The sequence below is a fragment of the Manis javanica genome, chromosome 3, assembly GCF_040802235.1.
Source record: "Manis javanica isolate MJ-LG chromosome 3, MJ_LKY, whole genome shotgun sequence".
NCBI lineage: Eukaryota > Metazoa > Chordata > Mammalia > Pholidota > Manidae > Manis > Manis javanica.
In genome coordinates, this window is record NC_133158.1 from 12,780,592 (window position 1) to 12,802,545 (window position 21,954).

Consider the following 21,954-nt stretch of genomic DNA (forward strand, 5'->3'; position numbering starts at 1 on the left):
AGGAAAAATTAATATCGTCAAAATGGCCATCCTGACCAAAGCAATATACAGATTTGATGCAATCCCTATCAAATTACCAACAGCATTCTTCAATGAACTGGAACAAATAGTTCAAAAATTCATATGGAAACACCAAAGACCCCGAATAGCCAAAGCAATCCTGAGAAGGAAGAATAAAGTGGGGGAATGTCGCTCCCCAACTTCAAGTTCTACTACAAAGCCATAGTAATCAAGACAATTTGGTACTGGCACAGGAACAGAGCCACAGACCAGTGGAACAGATTAGAGACTCCAGACATTAACCCAAACATATATGGTCAATTAATATTTGATAAAGGAGCCATACACATACAATGGGGAAATGACAGTCTCTTCAACAGATGGTGCTGGCAGAACTGGACAGCTACATGTAAGAGAATGAAACTGGATCACTGTCTAACCCCATACACAAAAGTAAATTCTAAATGGATCAAAGACCTGAATGTAAGTCATGAAACAATAAAACTCTTAGAAAAAACATAGTCAAAAATCTCTTGGACATAAACATTAGTGACTTCTTCATGAATATATCCCCCCAGGCAAGGAAAACAAAAGCAAAAATGAACAAGTGGGACTATATCAAGCTGAAAAGCTTCTGTACAGCAAAGGACACCATCAATAGAACAAAAAGGTACCCTGCAGTATGGGAGAATATATTTGTAAATGACAGATCTGATAAGGCTTGACATCCAAAATATATAAAGAGCTCACGCACCTCAACAAACAAAAAGCAAATAATCCAATTAAAAATGGGCAGAGGAGCTGAACAGACAGTTCTCCAAAGAAGAAATTCAGATGGCCAACAGACACATGAAAAGATGCTCCACATCGCTAGTTATCAGAGAAATGCAAATTAAAACCACAATGAGATATCACCTCACACCAGTAAAGATGGCTACCATCCAAAAGACAAACAACAACAAATGTTGGCGAGGTTGTGGAGAAAGGGGAACCCTCCTACACTGCTGGTGGGAATGTAAATTAGTTCAACCATTGTGGAAAGCAACATGGAGGTTCCTCAAAATGCTCCAAATAGACTTACCATTTGACCCAGGAATTCCACTTCTAGGAATTTACCCTAAGGATGCAGCACTTCAGTTTGAAAAAGACAGATGCATCCCTATGTTTATTGCAGCACTATTTACAATAGCCAAGAAATGGAAGCAACCTAAGTGTCCATCAGTAGATGACTGGATAAAGAAGATGTGGTACATATACACAATGGAATATTATTCAGCCATAAGAAGAAAACAAATCCTACCATTTGCAACAGCATGGATGAAGTTAGAGGTTATTATGCTCAGTGTATTATGCCAAGCAGAGAAAGACAAATAGCAAATGATTTCACTCATCTGTGGAGTATAAGAACAAAAGAAAAACTGAAGGAACAAAACAGCAGCAGACTCACAGAACCCAAGAATGGACTAACAGTTTCCAAAGGGAAAGAGACTAGGGATAATGGGAGGGTAGGCAGGGATAAGGGCGGGGAAGAAGAAAGGGGGTATTATGATTAGCATGTATAATGTGTGGGGTGTGAGAAAGGGGAGGGCTTTGCAACACAGAGAAGACAAGTAGTGATTCTACGACATCTTACTATGCTGATGGACAGTGACTGTAATGGGGTTTGTGGGGGGGGACTTGTAGTAGGGGAGAGCCTAGTAAACATAATATTCTTCATATAATTGTAAGATTAATGATAGCAAAATAAAAAAATTAAAAATTAAAAATAAAAGCACACACAATGGAATGATACCTATAGCCTGCATACTCACATACTGGACTATCCGTAACACTTTGCGTCATCAGTAATTGTTTGTTTACCAATTCATTTAGAATAGTTTTATTTTATTCAACATTTGATTTAAATGAACTGTCATGAAACATCGTTTTTCAAATAGTTTAACTGTTTTCAGAAAAAAATATTGTCATGTGTCACTTAAGAGAATGGGCTTGAGTGTGGGTTTGAGTGCCTTCTTCTGCCACTTTCTGGCTGCATAACCTTGAGCTAGGGACTTAATTATGTTATCTCATCAGTAAAATGAAATGATAATGGTATCTACTTCACAGATCTCTTGCTAGAAGCTAATGAGATGATTCCATGAAGTACCTGGCATGGCACCTACCACACAGGAAATCCTCCATACACTTTAGCTATAATTATTAGAATCAAAAACACAAATATAGAAAGATGTAACATTTAAAAAACACCTGCAATCCTACTATCCAGAGATAATTGATGCTAAATGTGTCATATTACACATGTGCTCCTGTAACCAGTATAACACAGGTATCTTTTCCTGCCAAGTAGAATTGCTTTATCATCTATATCATCTTTTTTAATGACTGCAGAGTATTCCATTGATGCAAATATGCCAGGATATATTCTCGACGGAGAGGAAAATAAAATTAAGCCTAGCAGAATACAAGCCTTGGGTTTATGCCTGGCCAGATCCACACTGTGCACATTTTGTAACACACCAGCTAGGAAGAATCCCACCACAAACTTGACTGCACAGAGGCAGGAAGGATTTGAGAACTGTGTCCCAATTTCCAAATCACAGCTGACCTGGATGGTTCCAGGAACGTCACCTTGCACCAGTATCATCTGCTATTGGCATGCAGAAGAATGAAAATGGGAAACAGCCAGATTCCCCTGGTTGCTTCTGCTGCCTCGGCAAGCAGGGGACTCCAAGAGGGTCACGGGGCTTTGGCGGTGCAGGCCGGCCCGCAAGCTCTGCAGAGATGTGTAGCCTGCTGGGGGCAGGCGGGGGGCGGCCTGTTCACACTGGATCCCAGACCAAACCTTCTCCTTTATCCCTGCCACCTTAAAAAGAAATCTGATTATATCACACAAGAAGTTTCTTTTCCTCGCTCTTTGTCCCCCTCTCCTTTCCTTCTAGCTTCCCTTCCACTTCTTCCTTTCTCGCTTTCCCTCCTTCCTTTCTTTTCTCTTCCTTTCCCCCTTTCTCTCTTTCCTTCTTTTCTTTCTGCCTTCCAACTTCCACAACAAAGTATTTGGGGAGGAAAGTTTCACAAAGATATAAATCCCTTATTTTCAGAGCCAGCAGGATTTTATTTTTTTTGGCCAAAGATTTATTTGCAGCTGAAAGAACTAGTGAAATAGGTGGGCCAAAGGCCTCTTTCTTATTCAGGCAAAACGTGCACAGAAAGCACTCAAACAGCCAAGCTTCACGATGACCTTGGCAAATATCCTTTCAGAAAAATGAGGGCTGCAGTTTGGTTCCTGCCTATGCCCATGCCTCGCTGGCACTCTGCCCCAGCCCTGCGAGGGGGAGAGCCCACTCTTACCATGGAAGGAAAGGAAGCAGAGCTGAAGGGTGTGTGAACCCCCAGCTGTGTGTCATCTGCCAATCTGACACCTAGCAGTTCTACATTCTCTTCAGAGTCACTAATCAAGATATTGCATAAGTTAAGGACCTTCAATCAAAGCTGTCATTTCAGTCCTATTAATTTTATTAAGAGAGCAGAAGCTCACCACTGTATTTACTGTGTCCTCAAAAATATGACAGCCTCTCCAATCCTCCATTTCTCCATCTCTAAAAATGGGAGTAACAGTGGCACCCATATGACAAGGTTTTGTATAAAAAGGCTTAGGACAGTACCTTGCTCAGGCAATTTGTGGCCATTGGTAATTATTATGAATAATCACTTAGCTGTGAATCCGACACATCAAATTATCATCTGGCCCACACTTTCCATGAAGAAAAGCATCCATCTGTTTATCAACTGCTCTTCCTGGAATTGAAATGCGTGATGTCTGGAATATTTCATTGATCTACCAAAAATAAAGTACTGAAAAGGGAATAAAGTTAGGCCAGCATGATTTGAATGTCTGCAGGCATCCAACCATCTCTGGCTGAGCTCTCTTCCTAAATGTCTGTAAAGGGTGTGTTTAATAATCAGGTTCAGAATGCTAGATCCATTGCCTTCTAGTTTTTAGAATCCACATTTTTCTCATTTTTGAAAACTGGAATAATATATTCCCTGTCTCCAATTCCCTGGCCTTGCTCCCACTCTCTGATTTCTCTTAGATTGCTGACAGTGGTTTTGTAATCACATCTGCAAGTCCCTTCTATTATATTCTAGAATTTAATCCAACTTGAACTCATTAAGTGTCTAGCTCCCCTTTTATTATTTCTTGTGCTTTCTCAGGCTTCAATTTTCTCTTTAAAAGCACATCTCTTTTAAATATAAATATATAAACATGCTTCTTGTCCCCATGTGATAAGCCTATCCTAATAAAATATATGTCCATGGCTGAAAATTCCAGGCGTATGGTTAAGCAAAAGATGAGACCAGAAATCATCAGCAATCCCAGCATGAAGAGATAATAATGGTGCTTCCTGATTTAATACCTTCTAGTATTTTCTGTGTAGAATTAGATATGCATGCTGGTGGGTAAATAAACCATGAAGATTCCTCCACATAATTCTTTTCCCACAACCTTATTTTTAATGTTAACATAGGCCTTCAGTGTAGTAATGAGAGATCAATTTTACTGAGCTCAGCCTCTTTGAGCATTTTGGCTTTTTGGCTATTTGCTATGTTATCAATGTTACAGTCACTGCTTTGGTAAGAGGATTACATACTCAGTACATAGTTGCTGATATCCTTAACTGAAGAGGCTCCACAGGCATGAGAATTAGACTGCAGAGTTAGAGGTACCATGTCCTGATGTCTCTTGTTCCCATGCTATAAGGCTGACCTTGGACAAATCACCCCACTCCTCAGGGACCCCGTTTTACTTTTGAGAATTCTCTCCTGTTAAAGGGGGGTGACAGACAGTGACTCTCAGAATGGACTTTGGTGAAGGTTAAATGTGGCCTTGAATATAATGCTGCTGGCACCGTGCTTGGCTCTTAAGAAGTATCCAAACACAGAAGCTACTGTTGTTAATATTATTTTTGTTAAAAGCTCCTGTTTGGTTCAAGGTCTATGTACTTTAAAAGTAAAGATGCTGTTAGAGGCCAGTGATTCCTTAGCTTAGGGATTTGCCTTTTGAGCTCAGTGCAAAGTGAGTGGAATCTGATAGTGTGCTGTAAAGGACACCACCCTGATGTCTCCGGTAGGGACACTCATTTCATATATGCAGTCAGTTCTGCTGTGGTGGACTATATATGTTCCTAAAAATTACCGTGCTATGCAGAGTAGTGCAATAAATACCACAGGGCTCATGGGAAATGGAGTTATGACAGTGGTTCTCAATCACTCACAACATCTCAAAATCTCATGTAATTCTGCCCCTTTCTCCAGGGGATATTTGCAAAGCATACAGATATTTTTAGTTGTTACACTAATGGATAGTGGGGAGGTAGCTAAAGAGGAGGCGGTGGGCAGAGGCCAGGGTTGTTGCTAAATATCGTACAATGCACACGGTGTTCCCCACAGCACGGAATTATCCTGCCTCAAGTGCCAATCGGGCCGCAGTTGAGAAACCGTCAGCTAGGGATACAACATTCAAACATTTGTCAGTGACACATTAAAGAAAAAGGACAAGAATTGAATGGGAGTAGTAATAGGAGATAAATTTTACTGAGCTCAGTAACATTTAACAATGTTAAATGGTTAAGAAACACACAAATACCACACACAAAAAAAAGACTTGTTATTGTGCCTTAGAAAAGACCTGGTTTTTGCTTCTGGAAATGGGCATTCAAAGGGTAGCATCTTGTGAGCAAGACTGAAGTGGTAGCAGGAGGGCTACCTGAAATGGAGGGAAAGTTGTAGCACCAGATGTAGGTGGTATGGCTCGTCATGTGTGTGGTAAACTGAGGTAGTTAGTGGATGTTTGAGGTATGTACGTATGTGCATCCATGTGTGTGCATCTGTGTATTTCCATGTAGCCAAGTTCAGCTAGATGTATTTTCCTGCTCTCATCTAATGTCTGTGGGGTGGAAATTGTGTTTAAGCAAGCAGGAAATCTGGTTGTCCCCAAATGGCCCCCTAATATATCAACTGCATTGGAATAAATCCATATTTTCAAAACATACCTTATAACCAAATGGGCTGTACAGATTTAATTGCATTGAATTGATCTGACACAAACTAGAATTCACAAAGCAATGATCTTCAAAAGTGCAGCTGACTTAATATAAAACTCTAACCTACAGAAAGTACCAAACAGAAAGTTTCTGAGAAACAGCTAGGGCCCTGCTTAAATAAAGATGTTTCTCATGTCGTTGTATAGCACAAGACTTTCCCATGACATGCCAGTGGCCCATACAGTTTATAACAAAGTCTATTTTAAATCCTGTATAATGCTGAAATATTTAAGGGTTGAACTATATGAAAGGTGGTATTTCCTTCAAAATAACCCAGTGAGTGGTGGGGCTAAAAGGAAACATGAGTGCATAAATGAAATCAGAACATGGCGTTATAGCAGTGGTTCTCAATTACTCACAAAATCTCAAAATCTCATGTAATTTTGAACATGGCATTTGGCAATGATCTTCCTACTTTTGTATAATACAAAAGGAAAAGAAGAATGGTTAACTTTTAAAATGATGTATAACCGGTGCACTTGCAAGCAGGTTCATATAAACATTATTAAATGGCGATGCTGCTGTTTTTGAACATGGAATGTGTGTGCAGTTATTGTAATGAAGTACCATGTTATTTCAAGATGGGATGTACCAAAGGTATAAAAAGGATGTTTACTTTCCAGTTTCCAGAGGCCCTGCTCCTGTAAGTAGACTATGAGGATAAGTAAAACCAGGTCTCAAAAGGAGAAAATTAACAGTCAGATGGTCAGTGACCAGGGGCCCCCACTCTGAGTGGTGTTTCACAAGCTGAGGCTAGAGAAGCCTTAACACTGGAAGTGAGTCCTCAAGCCAGGGACGTGGATTCATTGCATGTGAAATCTGAGGGGCAGCACACTGGGGTGATTAAGAATATGGGCGGACCTTAGCATCTGACCTTGATGGGGAGGCCCGGTTCCCCTGAGTGACCTTGGGCAAATTAATCTAATCACACTGAGAAATTTTGTTGCCCTTCACGTTTGTGAAAACTGGATTCTCTCTGTAACGAAAAGAATAAAGAGCAAGGCTTAAAGAAACACGAGGGTTGCCTGTGACAATAAAGCCACATCTGAATAGACTTACAGAAGCTCCTAAGCAATTTATGATAGGCTCTAAAGCATCTAATGAAAGCTGGAGTAGTCTCTCTTGAAAAATGCACATATGAATTCATACAAACACTTGCATGTTTGCATTTACATGGATTGTCACAGAACCTTTAACATCCATCCAGGGCACTAGGTCGAGAACCTGGATTAGAGGCTGCACCAATCTTGAAGGCAAGGGATGGAAACAGGTTAAACATGTTCCTGCCACTGCCACTGCCCTCCTCCTATCCCCCGACCTATTTCTCCTGCCTGAGCTGTTCCCTCTACTCTCGGGATTCTACCCCATTCTTCAAAGTCCCTCACTTTCAGAAAGCCTTTCTCAGCCAGTGCTATCTACAGACATTTCTCCTCTGATCTCCCAGTAAGCAACTTATCAGCACTGCTATTTTGGTCCTTAATCATACATTTTCTTTGGATGTTTGTCTCCAGACATGTGTGTGTGTTGCTTGTACAACTAGATTGCAAGTGACTTGACAGCAACACAATTTATCACACTTCCTGGTATATTCTACAAGAACCAACCATGTAGAAAACTACTAAACAAACAGATACCATGTGTACTCATTCAATGAATGAAGGAAGGAATCTTTTACTCTTTTCTTTACTCTCTTCCCTAATAGTTCAAGCTTAGCACTCTTCTCACACCCTGTCTGGAGCCCCCTTCCTCTAGGGCTCCCTGGTAAACTTGCATTTATGTTTTGAAATCTCAGCTCAGGATCTTCAGGGACATCGTCTGTCCCCAGTGTCTACCTCTTTTGCCTCCCTCCTCCCCCTGAGATTCACAGAGTAGCCTCCAGAAGACCTCTGCCGTGTAGCACCAGGCAGCACACTCCCCATGGGTGGTCTGCCCCCTGCCTGCTAGGGACATGTGAGGTGTACTGGGAACACGGCACATGGAGGGACACGCTTACCTATCTATGCATTTATTTTAACGTGCATCTGTAACAGTGGAACTAATGCATCAGACCTATGAGTTCTCAGAGTCTATTCATTAGGATGAGGTTAAGTAAAAAAAAAAAAAAAAAGACAGAAAGTAGGTTTAAAGAGAAATCACGGGTGAGTGACAGTCCTCTTGCTATGATATTAAAGCAAAATTTGTAAAGGTGGAGTATATTCATTTAGTCAGTGCCTTTGAACTCCACGCTGGCCTTTGACAAAGGCAGGTTGCTGTGACACATGTGTCTTCCTGTCCACCTCTTTTCACAGGAGGCAGCTCCCAAAGGGCAGAGACCAGGCCTAACCCAGCTCTGTACCTCCCAGAGCTGGGGCTCAGGGGTGTGGCTGACTGAAGCAAATCACAAGGGACTGAATAAGGAAATTCTGCCTAGCATCAGCTTTGTCTCCATCAAAATACTATTTTATTTGCTCCCTGGAACAGAGGGAAAGCAGGAAGATGGTAAGGAAGATCACGGCTCCTTTTCCATATCACACATCCCCATATGGTCCAAACAGACCATTATAGGACCTTATCGGAATCTAATCCCACCAGGTGCCTTTGTTTGCTTATGTCTTCTTCCTACATTTTTTAGACAGCATGAAAGCCTGCTTAGGCATGAGCAAAGAGTTTTCTTTGCCTTTAACACAACTAACCCTGGACTCTCAGAGTCTCTTAATTATGAAGTCCAGTTTTACCCAAACAGGCTTTTGCTCACTTCAAGGAACAATGATTATTGCCTAGGTAATCATGGGTTCCTGAAAGAGAGGAAAAGCAAAACACGAAAACTGCACAGAGGGAAAACTTAGTCAACCAGCACCTGCCAGAAAGACTAAAGGGTGGAAATGGAGCGGGGAGGTTCCGCTGGACTCTTCCGCAGGGAGGCTACCGAAACTTTCAAATTCTGAAGGTCTTTGTGTAAGAGGTGAGGGGGTGTGGGGGACCCAGTAAGTAGGGCTGGCTGGCGAACAAAGGAAGGAAAAGGGAAAGGCAAGGGCTGCTTCCACTTTTCAAGGTGACACAGTTGAACGAATCCAAGATCGGACTGGCTCGAATCACTGGTGAGTCATTTTGAGAAAATCACAAAGGGCCCCTTTCCCCTCCAGTTTCCGCTTTAGGGATTTCCCAGGCTAAGAGGGCAGCCCAGTTTGAGTCACTGGGTTTAAGAAACTAAGAAATGATAACATGAAACAGATCAACTATATGCCTAAGGCCTGTTAACCCTGTGTTTACAAGAATTCTTTTAACAGTAGTTTATCTACAATCAAATATAGATTTTTCTAAGTCTGTTTACTATGGGCCTCCCACTGTGTTATTTTATGCTGTATCTTCCCACTTTGAATGGTCAGAGGTCTACCTAGAAAAAAAATATGACATGTCGAAGTCATAACCAATTATGTTTGCTACATATTACCAGGTATAATAAGGAGCAGCCCACTTTATGGGGAGTGGTTAGGTAATTTTAACAGACAGACTTCATGGAACATCAATTTAATTTCACTTCTATTTGAAAGTAAGTTATCATTTTTTGAGTGCCTAGTGTATTCTAGGCACCTAACATACATGATTTCCTTTATTTCTCCCAAGAATCCAATGAAAAAGGCAAATATTTCCTTATTGAGCTTTTAAGGAAACTAAAACCTGGAAAAGCTAAGGTGACTGGTCCGTACCACAGCTAATAGGTGGCAGAACCAAGACAATGAGCCTCAGGTTTTATCTCTTCCAAATTATGTCATTCTACTTTCCTACTGCCTTTCTAGGAACTCTATATAGAGACAGGACTTACGAAAAGCAAAGAGGAATGGGACTTAGTATAACAGTCAAGTAAAATATGATTTACCACAAATATCCATAACATGTGGCATATCTCTTGCTATGAAAAATCGAACAACCTCACTTCTTCATTCATATGCGCCAGTCAGCCCCCAGGAGTTCCCTTGGGCAAGTACCCTAGGGTCCCCCTATGTTCATTCCCCAGACAGATGTACTCAAACCACACTGACGTCATAGTATTTTGTTACTCGTTGGGAAGGGGGGAAGTGGCCATTTTTTTTTTAACTATTTAACTCTTGCTATTTGTGAGCATCAAGAGCACAGCAGTCACTCATTCCCATGAGGATCTGAGGTTCTGAAAAGAAAGTTTCGTCATGATTGCAGATTCACTTTTGCCATTTCTAATTGTAGAAATATCTTTGCTCACTATGAAATAATTGAACAACCAGAGTCAGTACAGATGGAAAAAGAGTAAAAGAGCTGAAATGTCTGAAAGGAGAGAAGAGCAGAGAGAGTAAGTGGAAGGCCAGCCTTCTTCGGCCAGAGTGCCTGACTCTGCCATACCCAGACCTGGTGGCTGTAATGGGCCCTCTGAAGTATTCATGCCATTATGTGGCTTTTATTTTCTGAATACTGGTTTCAATGCTTAATGATAATGCATGGGGTACCATCTTCCCAGAAACAACCTCTTTATTTGTGGACTGTCTGAAATTTGTTGCTCAATTTAGCAACAACAATAAACGTAAGTACAAGGACTTAATGTTTCTTCTTACTGAAGAAGAGAATAATGCGCAGTTGCAGGAGCCAGGCCCTGGTGATATCTCCTCACCAGTACCGATCACGTTTGTCTTGAGAGTCCTCTTGGAGTGTTCGGCCTTGCAATGTTTAACTTTTGACTCTATAATGTGCTGTCACACATAAACTTCTAGCCCCATTTATCCCCAGGCCAAGTGTCAGGGTAACGACTGACCTTTGGCGATGTTGTCCAGACCCTCTTAAGCCCCCTCTCCCACTCTGCGGCATTTTTGTAGGCTGCTGGAAAACACTGGAGCTGGTCAGGCTTACAAAGGACAAGGAATCTGCCTCCTCCTTAAAGATCCCCTTGCATCAGCATACTCTCCCTGGGACGTTTCGCATTCTTTGGATCTCCCAACTCTCCAAGCATAATCCTGGGCCTCTAGTTTACATTAGAGTTGAACTACACTGAGATAGGAAGGACACATATTATTATTTCCATTTTCGGATGGGGAAACCAAGACTGCCAGGTTAAAATGATTTGCCTGGCTTTACAAACCTAATTGAACATAAATGGTCAGACTGGCAGCAGATGAAAGTTGAGGTTTAAATACAGAGTGTTTCGGTGGTCATCAGAGACCCATTTTCGGGGGATGAATAAAGATGAAGGCTACGTGCTTAATGTATCGGGAGGAGCCAGTGAAGGACGTGGCAGCAACACGAGTGTAATGTGAAGGAGCTGCGGGAGGCCCTCCTGGAGTCATGCACTGTTAATGGCCAAGGAGGTAGAAGTAATTTTTGTCATAGGTAGTTGAATGTGAGCTTTTAAGAATATAGGCTCACACTGTCACTAACTCGGACAGCCTAGAGGAAAGACACTTAAATTTCTCTTTGCCTCAGTTTCCTTATTTTTCTTAGAAGTACAAATAATACCACCTACCTCACATAGTTGTTTTATCTGGAAGAAATTAGACAGTCTAGATTAGGATTTCTCAACAGTGGCATCACAGACATCTGGGGCTGGTAAGCATTTGTCAGGGTGGGAGGCAGGCTGTCCCGGGCAGTGTTAAGATATTAAGCATCCTCCCAACCAGATGCCACTACTACACCCTTACCAAGTCATGACAGCCAGAAATGTCTCCAGACATTGCCAAATGTCCCTCGCGAGGACAAATGGTCCCCAGTTAAGAACCACAGAGCTAGGTAAAGGCCTTACTACAGTGATAGGCCTTTAGCAAGTACTTAAAACATCTTATTATGATTATTCCTCTATCTGCTGTTTCTTCCTTTCCAATAAGGCTTTTCTTTAACCTCTTCCAAATATCTCTATGTCTTCCATCCCATCACTTGCATTTAAAACCTCCTCTGAAAAAGGAACCTGACAAATGCATTTACATTTGGGAGTGTTTTCATTTTAATCTGGATACCACACCCTAAACCAAGGACACTTGCTTGAATGGGTCAAGTTTAGGCACCAGAGACCCGAGCGAGGCAAATATTTTAGGAAAGTTAGCTTTCTAACTTCTCAGAAGACGCTACAGAGGTGGCTGTATAACCTGTCCACTTGTAAGATGTGAAAAAATGGTTCCCAAAGTGTGTCTAGAACATTGGTTCTAAGTGGATGGGAGTAAGTGTCCTCCTAATGAGAGGGTTCTGTGGTTCAATGAATTTGAAAAATTCTGGGTAGACCAAAATTGAACAGATCTCTTTACTTCTCAGGCCTTCTGAGTCTTTAAGCTGCTGTTACACATTATGGTAATTCATGAAAAGATACGGTTTGTAGCCTTTCACAAACTCATTTCTACATGGCACAATTTTGTAGGCCAGGAATCAGCACACTACAGCCTTGGGCCAAATCTTGTCTACCACCTATTTTTATAAACAGAATTTTTTTTACTGGAATATAGCCATAGCACTAATTTACATATTATTTATGACTGCTTTCATAATAAATGGTAATTTGAGTAGTGACAGAGATGCAAAGCATACAAAAGCCTAAATTCTTCACTATCTGGCTTTTTAAAGAAAAGGTTTGTCAACTCCTATTACAGGATGAAATGCTATGTGGAACACACACTGGGAAACTTGAGTTTAGAGAACCTCATGTTGGAAAGGGTTGCAAAGGTCACCTGGCCCACCTGTAGCAGTGACCAGATCCTTCAGTATCACCTAGGGAGCTTGTTAGAAATGCAGATTTCTGAGATCATGTCTTGACCTGCTGAACCAGAATGCCTCGGGGGAAGGCCCAGGAACTGGTGTTTAACCAAACTACCTACTAGTTCATACACACAGCTAAACTGAATGTCCCTGATCTAATCTGACTGCCAACCCTGTAACTGAAATCTTTCCTCAGGTATCTCTGGCCTCTTTCATAGCTCCAATGATGGGGAACTCACTATTTCCCAGTCTGTTCTACTGTTAAGTCTGAAATCATTATCAGAAAGTCCTACATGTTGAACACAAATAATGTCCTCTAGGAATTCTACCTATTGGCTTCCTTTCCCTCCACTCCCACTTACTGCCACCTATGGAATGTATTTAAGCAAGAAGACAAAGGGCTAAGTTACCCAGAAAAACCTACATTTTTTCCTTCCCTAGGTCTAGTATTCCTCAGGAGGCCCTGTCTGGCTGCTCCAGGCAGAAGTAAACACATCCTGCTCTGTATTCTCAAAGTGCCTTGACAGTTCCTCTGTTTGTGCATTCTCTGCATTTCTGAAATTTAGTATTGTAGTAAAATGCACAGGCATCTGACAAAAGTCAAATAAACCTGAGGTCCTATCTCAGCCAGTCACTTCCTGGTTGTAAACCCTTGGACAACTTACTTTAGGCCTCCATTTTCTTCTTATATAAGATACAAAAATAGCGCCTTCTTGGGGATAGTGCTGAGGCTTCAATATCACAGGTGTGGGGCTTAGCTCAGAGCCAGATCATAGTAAGTTCTTAATCAGCGTCAGAAAGGAAGGGGGGAGGTTGCTATGTCCTCCACGAGGTATTGAAGTTCTCCAAGGAAAGGACCAGCTATAACTTATCTTCTTTTCAATTCCCAGTGCCCATCACATAATAAATGCCACAAAGTAAAGATTTACTGAAGGGATGAATAATCCTGAAAGAGGGCAGATAAAACAGCGCTCAAGAGCAGTAGGACTGGAGCTCATCTGCCTAGTTTCAAATCCCTTTACCACCTGCTGCTTAATGTGTGGTCTTGAGGAAAGAGCTTGATTTCTCTAAGTTTTAGTTTACTCCCAGGTATAGTGAAGTCCCTCCTATAGTGGCTGTGAATATTAAATGAGAGAATGCAGACAAAGCACTTAGCACATAACAGAAGTTAACTAAGGGCTATAATAATAATAATTATTATTATTACTATATTAGTATTAATAATATTCCCTCAGCATGCCCCAGTGGTAGCTGGGGTAAGAGGCTTGCCTGGAAAAGATGTCTTTTCTCATGGAGAAGTCTTATCTCTGTTTTTTTTCTATTTCCTAGCCTTAGATCCTTTGGGAAATATATTGCCAGGGAGACAGCTTGAAATTTGGGACTATGCTAACACAGGCCCATGCAAATCCATCCTAGAATTATATACATAGTAAATCCTGTGGCTATGCTGAGCTGCACAGCTAACATTTCCCTCAGTGCCATAAACCGCACATCCCTCATCAACCCCAACTGCTTGTATCATGTTAGGTGCAGATTTAATTAAACCCCTAAACAAAGAAACAACAGTACTCAAAGGAGATGGAGGAATTTCTTGTATCCAGACCAAATAAAGAAGAAACCATAAATACCAAGGCTCTGAGACATCAACATTTCCACTCAGAAAGCTCTTCTTAGGGCTAAACCTGCCTCTTTAATCCCTCAGAGATTTGTCCTTGATTACCTCCCTCTGAATGGAAGCTAACAGCCAAATATGAGCACCTGGAACTTTTATCACACCTGCTTCTAAAGAGGAGTAAATTAAATGTTGAATGTCCTGCTCTCTCCTCTATGAGCTGGACATTGTTCTAGCGTCTGGGAGCAAAAGACAGACACACACAATTCTTGCCCTTAGGGAGCTCATACTCCAGTGGGGGAAGATAAGACACTGACCAAATAATCACATCCATACACGTAAAATTTCAATGAAGAGTGTTATGGATTAAGATTCAGAGTGCTTTGAGATCATATAATGGTTATTTGTCTACAAGGAGAATAGAGCAATATTCCATTGGGAGCTAATAAAATCAGTGGAGATCTGATTAACAAGCAGGAGCTATTTAGACAAAGGACCATGGAACTGGGCTGGAGAGTGATGCTGGGAGAAGAACAGTGCAAAGGCCCTGTGGCAGGAGAGAAGAGGAATTTTGACTACAAAAATTAACTCAAAATGGATCAAAGAACCTAAACATAAAACCTTAATTTATGAAACTCTTTGAAAAAAACATAGGGCAAAAGCTTCATGGCACTGGATTTAGCAATGATTTCTTGGGTATGACACCAATAACACAGGTAATAACCAAATACAGACAAATTGAAATTCATGAAAATTAGAAAACTATGTATCAAAAGATACTATCAACAGAATAAAAAGGCAACCCACAAAATGGGAGGACATAGTGGCAAATCATATATTTGATAAGGAATTACTATGCAGAGTACAGAGAGAACTTCTAAAATTCAATAACAAAAACCCAATTCAAAAATAGGCAAAGGACTTGAACAGACACTTCTCCAAAAAAGATGCAAATGACCAATAAGCATATGAAAAGACACTCAGTATCACTAATCATTGGGTAAATGCAAATCAAAACTGCAATGAGATACTACCTCACACCCACTAGGATGACCACTATTAAAAAATCAGAAAATAAGATGTTGGTGAGACTGTGGAGAAATTGGACCCTTGTGCACTGTTAGTAGGAATACAAAATGGAAAACAGTATGCTGTACCTCAGAAAATTAAGAAAAAGAATTACCATATGATCCAGCAATTCCACTTCTGGTTATATGCCCAAAGGAATTCAAAGCAGGGCCTTGAAGAGCTGTATGTACACCCATGTTTATAGTAGGATTATTCACAATAGTTAAAACATGGAAGCAACCCAAGTGCCACTGACAGATGAATGTATGAACAACTGAATATTACAGCTGAATACTCTTCAGCCTTAAGAAGAACACACAGTACAACATGGATGAAATTTTACATTATTCTAAGTAAAATAAGGCAGCCACAAAGGGACAAATACTGTATGAGTCTACTTACATGAGGTATTTAGAAGAGTCAAAATCACAGAAACAAGGAAATAGAACGGCGACTCCCAGGGGGTGGGGGAAGAGGAAGTGGGGTGTCACTGTTCAGTGGGCGTAGAGTTTCAGTTTTACAAGATGGAAAGACTTTTGAGATGGATGATGGTGTCAGTAACACAACATTATATATGTATTTAGTACCACTGAACTTTGTACTTAAAAATGATTAAAATGGTAAATTTTATGTTGTCCGTGTTTTAACACAATAAAAAAACACTGAGGAAAAAAATCTGGCACAAACTCAAGGATTCCCTGTAAAAAGCCACAAAATAGAGCTTTACCCCCCATGCTCTAGTCAAATGGAATATATAATTCCATAATAAAAATTTCAGTTGGAAAAATGACTATTTGCAGTAGCAGAGAGGGTTTTACACAAGCATCAGAGTCAGAAGAGAGTGGGTTCAAATTCCAGCTCACTTACTTCCTGGCAAGTGACAAGTGATACCTTCATCCTGACCCTCAGTGTCCTCCTGAGGACAGTGGGAATGAATGATTAACCCTGACCTGCAGGGTTAGAAAGAGATGAGGTAAGGATTAAGTGTCGGTCATGTGGGTAAGTTGCCTGAAGATGAGCCTAGTCTACATCTGTTAGCTCTTATCGTCATCAATGAAACACCGTCCAGAAAGTACAGACACAACAGAAAGAGAAAGGGTGATTTCTTTGAAGATAAGAAAGTTGTGCCATGTCTCCATTCCTAGCAGAGTAGATGATCTTCAACAAGGGCTGGTGGATTTAGAACCATAGGAGTAAAGCAAATTCTCAGAAGCCAGAGGAACAGGCAGTGTTTCAGCCTTTTTTTGGATCAGAGCTGTCAGAAAGAAATACATATACACTATGAGTCAGTAATACACTCTGCTATTTTTCATTTAGTTGGATTCTATTTCATTTAAAAAAAAATTTGGGGTCATAACTCAACCAAAGTGATTTCCTGATCTTCAGTCCATGACCCACAGTTTGTAAAACACCAGATTACAGACTTCACATGCAAGTCCTTCCAGGAAGCCTTTCTGGAACACCCTCCCCCAGTGGAGGTTGTTCCCACACTTTAATTTCTTTGGCCTTTATGATTCCAGGCTCTGCCTGCCAGGTATTCATATGCTCTTCTCTTGCCTTCCTAGACACAGTCACTGTTGGTGTGTCTACCCTCCTACCCTACTGCTTCATTACTTTATGTCCAACATACATCATTTGAGAAGCTGGGACAGTTTAATATATATTTACGGTGGTGGAGGTAGGGGCAGGTGGCTGGGGAAACTAGCATGTATTCCAATTCACCTGCACTGGCTGAGCACTGGCTCTGCGCGTTCCACTATGCAAAGCCTAGGAAGAGCGTGAGGCTTTTCCAGAGTCCCAAGTCCTTGAGGTTGGGCATGAGCTCAGACAGTGGGAGCAGAGCACACAACCTTCAGTGGAAAGCCTCTGAGGGCTCCTGCAGAGGTCTGGTAAGATCAGACCTTCACCCCGTCTGAAAGACACTTCCTTAGCAATAGAACAAGGCTCTATCATCTAAAGACAGAGGAATGGCACAAATCTCCTTGCCAGGCTCAACTTTGTGGAAAAAAAGATCTCCACTGAAAGTTCTCCCTCAAGGAGAAAGAACTCCCTCCCTCAGTGAAATGCGCCGAGAATTAGATAGCAACTCTATGCAAATGCTTGATCCAGCAGGCTAGAAAAGAAATTGGTCTATTTCTACTTCACTCTTTAGGCTTAGAATGGACATTCGGGACTGAAGCAGCTGAGAAACCAACCTGTTGGAGTGGAAAATAGTGGGCTTGTTAGGAGGCAGACAGCACCAGATTCCCATTTTGCCTCTACGTGCTCGCAAGCTGTTTGACTATGAACGTGTTTCTTTACTTCTCTGAGCCTTTCTTTCCTCACCATAAAATGGACCAACAGTAATACCTATGGAATGGGTTGCTGGAACGTTAAATGAAAGAATGCATATGAAGCCCCCAGTACAGTCCCAGGCGAATCATAAGTCTTTAATAAATGTGGACCAGAGTTATTATTTTTCAACACTCAAAACAGCGTAATTGAGGGGAAAGAGGCAGTCACCTAAAACAGTTTTCCTCCATCAAGGCAAAGGGCATAGTTTCCTAGTGAGAAAATGTGGGTAAATTAGGTCGTGAATTCTTCTCCTAGAATAGCAAAAGACTGTATCGCAGGAGCCTTTGTGTTATGCTAATGTGTAAATATTACTGAGCTGAGGATCACTTATTAGCACTGCAGAAACCGTCATTTGCCTCCTGAGCCTGCAGCTTTGGAGAAGGATGCCTCTGGGCTCAGAAGACTTGAGGCAGCCACAGAGCTTCTAGGGAGCCAGTTCTGGTTGCTTGCTACTCTCTGGCGGCCTTAGGTGCCTGCGCCCTCCTCCCTGGCTGTTCCACACAAGCCGCAGGCCCTCCCTACTCCTCTGGGAGGGCACACCTCTGGGCGGCTGTCTGTTCCAACGCTGACTGCATCCCAAGGCCTTCGTCCTCCACGGAGCTGTCCCTGAGAACTCTCGCTTGTAGCGATCTTTCCTTTCTCTGAGATCTCACAGTGAAAATTTAACATCTATTGCAGGGCTATCCAACAAAAATACAAGGAGAGTCAGATACATAATTTTTCTTCCTAAGAGCCACATTAAAGAAAGTAAAGGAAATAGGTGAATTTGATTTTAAGAATATGTTTTGAAGTCTGGTATGTATTTTATACTTCCAACACATTTCAATTTGGACCAGCCCCATTTCCTGTGCTCAGCAGCCACATGTAGCGAGGGGATTTTGGAGACTTAGAAAAACTAACTAACTAACTAACTAATTAATTAATTAATTATAATTACTATGTTTTTTCATCTAACTAATTAATTAATTAATTATAATTACTATGTTTTTTCATATTGATTACATGTTGAAATGGCAGTCTTTTGGATACATTGGATTAGATAAAATATATCATTTTTTATGATATAAAAAATTTTATGATATAAAAAATTTTATGATATAAAAAATATCTCAGGGGCCCTTTCACCAGAAAGCAAAGACTTTAGCCCCCAAGCCCCAGCTCTTTTTCCTTGAACTTCCCACGGCAGGGTCTGCCTCCAGGGCTAACAGGCAAGTGGATGGAAAGAAGAAAATCTACAGTTATTCCCTCAACTCTTTAAACCACAGTCTGAGTCATAGTCTTCTCTGGTCAGAGAAAAGCTTTCCCTTCACACGGGGTTTTAGCAGCCTGCCTAAACTCTGCTGCTGTTTGCATCAGCTAGGAGAGCAGGTTCCAGGACAGAAGTTTGCCTGTGGGCTGGGGTAGGAGAGGAAGAAAAAACACAGGGGTTGCGCCCACTCTCTCTGTTCTTTAGGGTCCCTATCCACATTCCTTGGACCAGAGCAGGAGCTTTTCTTGGGGCTTTTTCTGTGCCCTTATGTGTGTGAGGAGACATGCCATCTTTGAACCCTGGCTAGAAGAAGTAGGAGTAAAAACCCCAGGAAACTCACAGTCTCAAGTTTACTTAGAGCTCAAGTTTCCTTTCCCAATTCATCCCCTCCTGCTTACTTTTCAGTCCTCAGATAGACGTTCTATGTCTTTTATCCTGGATTTTGGTTGCACTCAGTGGCAGAAACAAGCTGGAGTGTGCTTACTCCATCTTAAACAGGACCAGAATCTTCAGGAAACATTTCTTCACGTGTGTTATACTGCATTCAACCTCTGTGACACTTGTCATCCACATATGGCATCAGGAGAAACTTCAGAGCAGATTAATTAGGATTCCATATTCCTAGACCATGCCAAGTAACCATTAGATTCACATACTTTGAAGGAAACAGAACTGGCTTTTTGCATTGAGGACACAGGGACTTCAACACTTGTCCTTAAGTCTGGAATGAACTAAGAAAAATAGTTGACTTTTTTCTTTGTGAAAAATTTAACATCTACATTATTGACTCTGTCACATATGCTTTTACTTAGGGAATGTATATTGCCTCCATGTTTTCAACCACATTTTTGTAAACATCTGACTTGATAAGGCAGCTGTGGGTTTTATTTATTTGGAATCTCTGATCTTCACTCATAGGAGCCTTACGTTTCCTTTTATGGTAGACAATAGATTTTGAAATAAGTAATTATGTGTTACTGCTGAGAGGTACATCCATTTACACAGGCCAACTTATTGCCAAAGTTATTGTCCATTTAACCATAAAGGAAGTGATCCACACCTCAAAAAATCATTAGAGGGCCACTCATTAGTTTGGACACATTATGTGCCCAAATAATTCACATAGCTGACAATGCACTGTTATGATGAGCTAAATTCCAGAAAATGTGAAATCATTTGATGGTTAAGAACATTAGAAAAAAAAGAAGAACATTAGAAAAAAAGTTATTGGAAATGATAATGTGGATATTTGCATAGTAATATGTATTGCACAAAATGTTCTTATTCAATTGATTATTCATTCTTATAGTCATCATTTATGGTCTATTATGTGTCATCAGTTTGCTAAACACCCTCATAACTCATAATTTGTGAGTAACCTTAGGTGTGTTCTGCTTTCAACCAAACCTTATACAGAAAAGTCTGAACTGACAGAACAGATATAGTGAGATCTATACAAATAGAAATTGTTGGCTTTTCAAAAGAACAATGAACTTCAAAATGTTTCCATTTATAAACATTAAGGCTACACATATTTTGGGAGACTGTAGACTCTAAGTATTATAAGGGGCAAAAGGCATGGGCTGTGGACTCAGAAATGCTTAGCTTTAAATCCTTGAAATTCAATTAACCATCAGCTTTGTCATCTGTAACTTTTGGAAGATAACAGTACCTATGTCAAAGGACGTGAGCTCAAGTGTGCCTGACACAATGCAGCTCAAGTTCACAGCACAGTCAAGCACATGGTGAGCTCCCACCATCTATATAACTACTAGGTAATATAAAATGAATTACTTCTCAAGAGTTGAAATAATATAAATATAAATACATGAGTTTGTTCTATTATCTGTAACGGTTCAGAAGAGTGATTATATGTATGAATAAGCTTGATAGGGTATATGCCAGCCTCAAATATTTGAATTTTCATTTCACAATTTCTATCTCAAATGAACTAACTTTAATACTCATCTTATTTTCTTGGACTATTTTTATCTTTATCACTTATTAAGATTAAGCACCCACAAGGTGTGTTTTGAGGATCTACAGAACCCATGTGAGACGTAATCTGGCTTTCTCAGAGTTTACCTGCAGAAAAAGACAAGATGTACTTTAAAAGATTATCTTCAGGAATGAGGATTATTTGTGTTGCTAAACTCTGTGCCAGCAAGAGAGCAGGTTCATTCACTCCTCTCTTCATGTCTCACTCACTGGGTGGTGGTTTTAATGAAATAAAAATACTTAACCACCTTCTCATGCTTTCAAGAGGGGCTGCTGAGCCTTTCACTAGAGTGAACAGAAAGCAAAGCCGAGATGTCATCATACTGAGAGAGTCTGGGAAGTTCATAACCACTGTAACAGTAATATCATTCGTTAGGTACCAGCTGAGAGGTGGATTTTCTGCTAGGTGTTTTCACATTCAATCCATACAATAAGGCTTTTTATTACCTTCATTTCACCTCTGTAATCAATGAGGCTTAGAAATGCTTAGACGAGCCCCAATTGAAACCCAGGAGTGTCTACGTTTTTAATAAATTATTCCTTAGCTCAGCTCAAGCACACATAATATAGAACAAAAATGTCTGCTTCTCTTGAGTATCTTCCCCGTTAGACTTTCTTCAATAGGTAAATTCTAATGATCAGTGTGTGGCACTTGAACAACAACTCCCTCACTTCTATCCGTCAGCCATTACTAACCCATCACAGTGCTCTTTTCCAAAAAAACTGGAATTAGCCTCAGAATCCCTCCTAACACAGTATGCTATACCCAAGCACTCAATCTCAACCAAAATTTATTTGGCATTGCTTCCACAACCCCTGTTGTTGACTCTAGTAACAGCACATATTACATGTTTAAATTATGTCCTTCCCTTTTAGTTTTAGCTGTTAGGACTTCAATAACAGACCAGTCA

At 40.8% G+C, this 21,954-nt stretch overlaps 2 long non-coding RNA genes across 22 annotated transcripts in view; one reads left to right on the forward strand and one right to left on the reverse strand.

The window, feature by feature from the left end:
- LOC108391663 (uncharacterized) overlaps positions 1 to 21,954 on the forward strand; it is a 284,047-nt gene that overhangs the window by 194,676 nt on the left and 67,417 nt on the right. The window lies entirely within an intron of this gene.
- Positions 1 to 21,954, reverse strand: part of LOC118972528 (uncharacterized) — a 465,003-nt gene that overhangs the window by 188,198 nt on the left and 254,851 nt on the right. The window lies entirely within an intron of this gene.